This window comes from Oratosquilla oratoria, chromosome 11, assembly GCF_046742065.1.
Source record: "Oratosquilla oratoria isolate Oo_2021 chromosome 11, ASM4674206v1, whole genome shotgun sequence".
NCBI lineage: Eukaryota > Metazoa > Arthropoda > Malacostraca > Stomatopoda > Squillidae > Oratosquilla > Oratosquilla oratoria.
This window is the reverse complement of record NC_134787.1, coordinates 47,167,676-47,175,175: the sequence shown is the minus strand read 5'-3', so window position 1 is coordinate 47,175,175 and position 7,500 is coordinate 47,167,676.

Sequence of the window (7,500 nt, the reverse complement as noted above, 5' to 3'; positions counted from 1 at the left end):
GTATGTGTCTACGTGTGTGTGTGTCTGTGTGTGCGTTTGTATGTGTTTGTGTGTGTTTATATGTGAGAGCTTTTGACTGACCTTTACATTTTCCCCCCTATCCCATATATCTACAATACATCCTATAACATTAGCCTTCCTGTCGACCCTGTCATAAACCTTTTCTAAATCCATAAAGGACCAAAGAGATTATCCTTACTTTTTTGCCAAAACTTCACGCAAACCTGCCTCATCACTGTATATATATATATCATCATCCATTGGGAGCGTTCGCCAGAGAACGTGACCCTGTCATAAACCTTTTTTAAATCCATAAAGGACCAAAGAGATTATCCTTACTTTTTTGCCAAAACTTCACGCAAACCTGCATCACTGTATATGTATCATCATTCATTGAGAGCGTTCGCCAGAGAACGTGTTGTTTCACTAATACTTCCGTGAACTCCCAATGCCCTACTCATGGGCACATGAGTCACCTCAGATGGATTGTAGTTAATGAACTTAATTAGTTTATCATTGAAGCATAATCCATAGAGGATAAACCAGCGATAAAATCATCGCTATAACATCTAGATTGTTTCGTCGCTATGGTGATATTCCTTTAGTGAATGAAAGTGATTGGCATTAGCCAGAATAAAAGCTGCATGGTGCTTCACCATAGTAAATGGATTGGATAAGGAAATCAAGTTATGCTGAAGTGTTTTTAATGTTGTAATACGTATATTATATACTATGTACTATATACGTATATATATATATATATATATATATATATATATATATATATACATTCACCCTTCTATCACTCTTATTCTCAACACAATACTGTCTATTTGTATATATATATACGGGGAATTCTGCAATATTGGTTTATTCTGTGTCTGGGGGTTTTCCTCTTGTTTCGGGGTGCATACGAAAATTTCTACATTCATGTGTTCTATGTCCTATCCTTTGATGATACATACAGAAAGGTGGGTTTCTACAACTGAATTCATTATGACCCTCATATTTGCAATTTCTACAAATAGTTCCATAATAACAGTCTTGTGCTCTATGCCCCCAAGTATTACAATTGTAACATACAATTCTAGCATCTTTTGATGGGCTTCTAACTCTATGTCCAAATTCTCTTTTCTTATACTCACTTCTAGAGTTCCTAGTTTCTTTCTGTTGTCCCACTGTCATCACATATGGATTTATGATTCTGGTCTCACTGTACCCTTGAAGAAGATAATCTACCTCCCCTAAATTCATAGTTGACTTGAGATCTTTATACAGCTTTTCTGCTGTTAAGTCATCAGAGGTTTATGTTATCAAGCCAAATGTGATTAATTTTATTACCTGAGAAACTTTCATTTTGTTACTAGATCTTTCTATCTAATCTAAATCTTTTAAGATAGAATTCATGTCTTTTGACCATCTATCTAATCTTGCTAAGTATTCTGCGTATGATTCACTTGTTTTAACTTCTTTGATCATTCTAACCAAAGACCTGATAGGTTCCTGATCACACTTTGACATAAAATGTTAAATGAATTTTTTATACTCTTCATATTTGTTGATATCTTCCATTTGCTTGAAATTTATGATAAACCTAGCTCTACCTTTCTCAGGATCTACATTTTTTTTAAATCTATATTTTCCTTTTTTCATCTGTTATATTTTTGCTTACAATTAAAGTGTCAATCATGCTGAGAAATTTATTAACTCATAAGGTGTTTTCATCACCGGTGAATTTGGAAATATTGATATTCGAGGTATGAACCTCATGTCTAAGAACATTAGTGTTATTCTTACCTTCAGTTTTTGAGATGATTTAACTTGACTGCCTCCACGGAGTCTTACGTACGTCAACCTCGTCGTATCTCGTCATTCTTTGTTCACTGCTGCTTTGTAGTGGCTCATTCCCTGCTTTGTAGATCGTCCTGTAGATCGCTTTGTAGACCGACTTGAAGATCGCCTTGTAGATCGCCTCTTTCGTTGTTCACTCGTAATATACTCCTCGTTACTCGTCCTTGAAATTAACTTTCGCGTTGGTTGAGGTTGTACACTGCGTGGTTGTACACTGCGTGGTTGTGGTTGTGTGCACTGTTTTTAAAGTCGATTGGTGTACCCGCTCACTTTTACCTCAGCCTTGTCTAATCTCTTCGGAGGAGGTTCATGTAATGACTTCGGAGGAGGTTCGTCCATCGCGTCACAACTGTTAGGTCTGTTGCTACCATCACTTTCATTTCCCTTCTCTCTTTAATGACTGGTTTTATTATATTAAATGTTCCCTCTAAGACATTATAGTTCTTCATTCACTTTCAACTTTCTTCACTTTCTTTTCAGCATTGTAGTATTGTAAGTCACTCATCTGTAGGCCCCATGCCTCTTTCATAGTTTATGCTTTTAGTCAAGTTCCATTACTCAGTAAACGAAGGGGAATTGAATTGAACTTAAAATTTTCTTCATTTTCTTCCCTAATTCTTGTACAACGTATTGTCTTAGATACACCAGAGGATTCCCCCTGGGACCCTTACACCCACTAGGCCAAGTCTGCTTCGACGTCACTATTTAATTCATCCAATAACTTTGAAAGTTACAAATAAGTGCCATTCTTTAAGGGCGTGACTTTACCTCCGTGCACCAATAATTTCTCTCCTCCTCCACCCTTTTCTCCAATCAGAAAGGCTGTTATACTGTCTCAAGCAATACCGCTTACGCAAGTAATCTTGTCACGAAGCGAAGTGGATTTTAGTGATAACAATTCCCAGCACCAGCCACTATATCGATACCCTAGTTTGTGTTTACAAATATTGGGCGGTGAGCGAGAATATATGCAACTTTGCAACTCCGTGGCGGCCATTGTTTTCAAAACATCTAAGTCGTAAAATTAATTTCTCGCCACCTGCCCCTCTATCTACCTACTTGTCTACTTTAATCTACCAGCCTCTTACATATTATGTATTATGTATTATATGTTATGTATTTTGAAGAAATCCCACTGTCGGAGAAAGTAAACGGACGAAGAATAGAATTAACTATATATCTCGACCACTCTGTGGTCCTCTTCAGCAGATAGTTACATGGTGTACAAGTAAGAGTTATATAGTCGATACAAAGGGATACAAAGGGAACATGAGAAGGTGGCTCAAGTAACTCTGCCTTGGTAGCGATTGCTGTCTTCCAGGCCATCTACATTGGGTAAAAGTTTTTTAATTGTTAATGTTGTTAAACAATCTGATAACCATTGTCCTTTTTATATATTATAATTTGATATTTTTTAGTTAATGATGACTCGATGCTTTTCCTCCGGAAACTGCACTTAGAGTTATAGATGATTTCTGCTTTCTCCCAATTTGTGCGATGGTTTTTCATTTATGTAGGAATACGGCAGAATTTTCTTGTGCATATTTCACGGAATTCTTATGTTCTTTAATTCTTGTTTTGAGGTCTCTTCCCGTTTGACCCCAATAAACTAGTTCACAATCTCTACAAGGTATTTTGTAGACTCCTTGGCTGTCATCCGTCTTAGCTCTATGATGGACATTTACCACTTTGCTGAAAAGGCTGTTGGGATAGTTGAACACAACATTTATTTTGTCATTACATACTTTTGAAATGTCTTGTATTGTGTTATTAAAAGGTAGAGTGATACATTTCTTATCCCAAACGAATTTACTATTAATTTTTGTAATAATTTTGTAAAAACTCATTTTAGCTTTGCTAGGTGCTTTTGATAGGAACCAATTTGGATAACCTATTTTTGTAAGCTGGGAATGTAATGTGGCTAATTCAGTTTCTAAAAAAGGTTGACTGCAGATCCTGAGGGTTCTAAGAAATAGGCCCGAAGCTACACTGTATTTAATTTTGTCTAGGCGATAATGAAAAAATGTAGATAGCTTCCTTTATGTGTAGGTTTTCTGGGCACTGTGCAGGACAGTTGGTCCGAACGCTTGATCACCAAAATATCGAGAAAAGGTAATTTGTGATCGTCTTCCCATTCTACTTTACTGTGAATGTTATTGTTGGTGCTAACATATTTAATTTGGCAAGATTTTTTTTTCAAAAGTTCCCCATTTTTCATTCCATGCCGTAAAGACGTCGTCCACATATCTGTACCAGAAGATCTCTGGTGGCTTGATGTCCGGTAATAAAACAGTCTCGAAAAACTCCATGTACAAATTTGCAAGTACTGGAGAGAGATTGGACCCTATACTGCATGCAAATTTCTGTATCATGTATCATAGTTCATATACCTTATATAATATATCGTACATCATATAATATGTATCATATATCATATATTGTATATCCCATATAATACATTATACATTACATATCATATATTAGATACTATATATTATACATTATATATCATAAATATTATGTATTACATATAATAAACTCTATATTATACAATATATATAATATATACTGTACATACTAAGCTATGGTCATTGAAAGTGTTAAGTGAAAGTGATTTATTCTAGGGAAGGGTTGTGGTGCATTGAAAAAAAATATATATATAATCCTCGCTAAAGAAAAAAGCTTGAAGCTGTGGACAACATTTGTTTGGTTAGCTTTCTTACCAACTTTCCTACTTGACAACAGCCAGCGACGAAATTCAAGTGGCGTCTCTGTTGGAATGTTTGTTTCTTTCTTGAATATTTACAAGAAAATATTATACTTGTTTGGCTTCGTTTATTTGTCTATCTTTTTTACTTTTTTTTCGTTTAGTTATTCAGGCATTGATCAAGTCATTAATTGACTAATGGACTAAAGAATTAATTTGGTTCTTTATTTTCTTACGTCTATTGCTTGTCTACGTTTTTACACAACACATACGTAAACTCAACTTTTCATTCATTTATGCAAATTTTTCATTTATTAATTCAATTGTTTATTCATTCGTTGATTTATTTGTTTACTTATTCACTTATCTATTTATCTATTTATTTATTTATTTACATATCTTTCTATCTATTAATTTGTTTATTTTTTTTACTTATTTATTAATTTGTACATTTATGTATTCGTTTGTTTATTTGCGTATCTATTTATCTATTTAACTGTTTACTCACTTATGGGTTTTTTATAAAATAGTCTAATTATTTATAGATTGAGAGGTTGTTTAGTTTATTGCTTTATCTATTCATTTAAACTCGTTTATGATTATTTTTTTTTCTATTCAACAAACAAATGAATAGAGAAGAAGCAGGCTTTCATAGATTGTCTACAAATTAGGACGAGGGGATCGTATGAGAGGTGCAAGGTAAAGAAAAAGGAAGTTAAGCATAAGATAAAGGAAGCAAAGAGGAGAGCAGATCTGAAATGGGGTAAGGGTATGACAGAATTTTTTTTAAAGTAATAAAAAGATGTTTTGGAAAGAAATTAAAAGAGGAAGAGGAGTCGAATCAGGTAGAGAAGAAAAGGTAAAAGGTGCAGATGGAGAGATGGTAATGGAAGAGAAGGCAGTGAGAGGAAGGTGGGCAGAGTATTTTAGGGAGTTGCTAAATGTGAAGGAGGATAGGGAGGGAAGGATAGTTGCAGTGAGAAGCGCTAAGAAGATGAGAGTGATGAGTGAAGGAAATGGAGGAGAAATTGGGAAAGATGAAGTGAAAGCAGCTGTTAAGATGATGGGAGCAGGTAAGGCACCTGGGTTGGATGGATTCCATGCAGAATGTCTGAAGAAAAGAGGTACAGTTATGGTGGACTGGCTGGTGAGGTTATTTAATGTTTGTTTAAGAGAGCGTAGAGTGTCGGAAGACTGGAGGAGTGCCTGTATAGTTCCGCTTTACATGAAAAAGAGAGACAGGTGTAAGTGTAGTAGTTTCAGAGGGATCAGCTTGCTGAGTATAGTTGGGAAGGCTTATGGGAGGGTCTTGATTGAGAGGATTAGTAGAGGAACAGAGGGAGTAATTGGTGAGGAACAGTGTGATTTTAGGTCAGGTAGGGGTTGTGTAAATCAGATTGTTTGTGGTAAGACAGATATGTGAGATAGCTATAGTAAAGGTTAAGGATCTTTTTTTGTGCTTTTATGGATGTGGAAAAGGCTTACGACAGGGTAGACAGGAAGTCACTGTGGGAGGTACTCCAGATATATGGGATAGGAGGAAAGCTGTTAAGATTAGTCGAGAGTTTTAACGAGAGTAGTAGAGCTTGTGTTAGGATTAGAAATGGACAGAGTGAATGGTTTGAGGTAAAGGTGGGACTTCGTCAGGGATGTGTTATGTCGCCCTGGCTGTTCAATCTATACATGGATGGGGTGGTGAGAGAGGTGAATGCAAGGGTAGTGGGTCAGGGGTTGGAGATGGTTAAAGAAAAAGGAGAAAAGTGGGAGATAAGCCAGTTGTTGTTTGCTGACGACACTGCGCTTGTAGCAGGAGCAGAGGAGGGATTGAGGAAGTTAGTGACAGATATTGAGAAGGTGTGTGAAAGAAGGAAGCTGAAGAAAAATGTGGGAAAAAGTAAGGTGATGAGATGTACAAGGGAAGAGAGTGACAGCAGGCTGAAAGTGAACATTAAGGGAGAGAGACTGGAGGAAGTGGATAGTTTTAGATACTTGGGTGCAAATGTGGCAGGAAAGGGAGGAATGGGGGTGAAGAAAGATTAGTAAAAGAGGTGTGGAAGCGAGAGGTGGAAAGAGTGAATATGAGGGGGCGTTCTAGGATGAGATGGATGGATGGGATAAAAGGGGCATTACAAAAGAGAGGAATGTCTGTTGAAGAAGGACGGGAGAGGACAGAAGATAGGGGTGAATGGAGAAGGGTTATGTATGGATGATGCATGAGGGGGAGTGGGTGAGGGATGGGGGTTGAGAAAGTATGTATGAGAAATAATTTGACGCAGCCCGAAGGGATTTCTCCCCGTCTTCTCCTTTTCTGCATGAGGGGACGGAGAAGGGGGATCGCCGAATTAATTAAGCGGCCTTGCTGTGGATGTGCTGTGTCTTGCGACACTGCTTCTGACCCAGGGCAGTGGACAGGATGCAGGGATGACCCGTCATCCAGGAGGTGCCAAGATGAGAGGGAGGGAGGAGGGAAGTGGAATATGTAGTGAATGGAATGGGTGGGAGTGGTTTCTATGCCTTTTTCTTTTTGGCTACCCCCTGTATAAGGGGAAAAAAAGCTTTTGGTATATGTATGTATGTATGTTATTTTTCTGTCTGGAAGTCCTCCTCTTTTATCATAATTTATTTTCTCATTTTTTATATATTGATTAATAAGTTAATTCATTTATTCATTCATGTACTTGTTTATCTTATTTGTGTATGTCATTCTTTAGTCCGAATCTGGCCCTCTCACCAACATCACTAAAGGGAAACAAAAAACGATAATGACAACAAAATAAAAAACGTTCACCTCTGAAAGACCTTATTGATACGTTAATGAAACCTCAGCCAAGGCCAGAATATAAGAACATATGAAGTGAGACGACTACAAGAAACCAAAAGACCTACACTTGGCAGACGCATACCCCTTACCATCTGTCATCCCCATCCATAAAATGATCTAA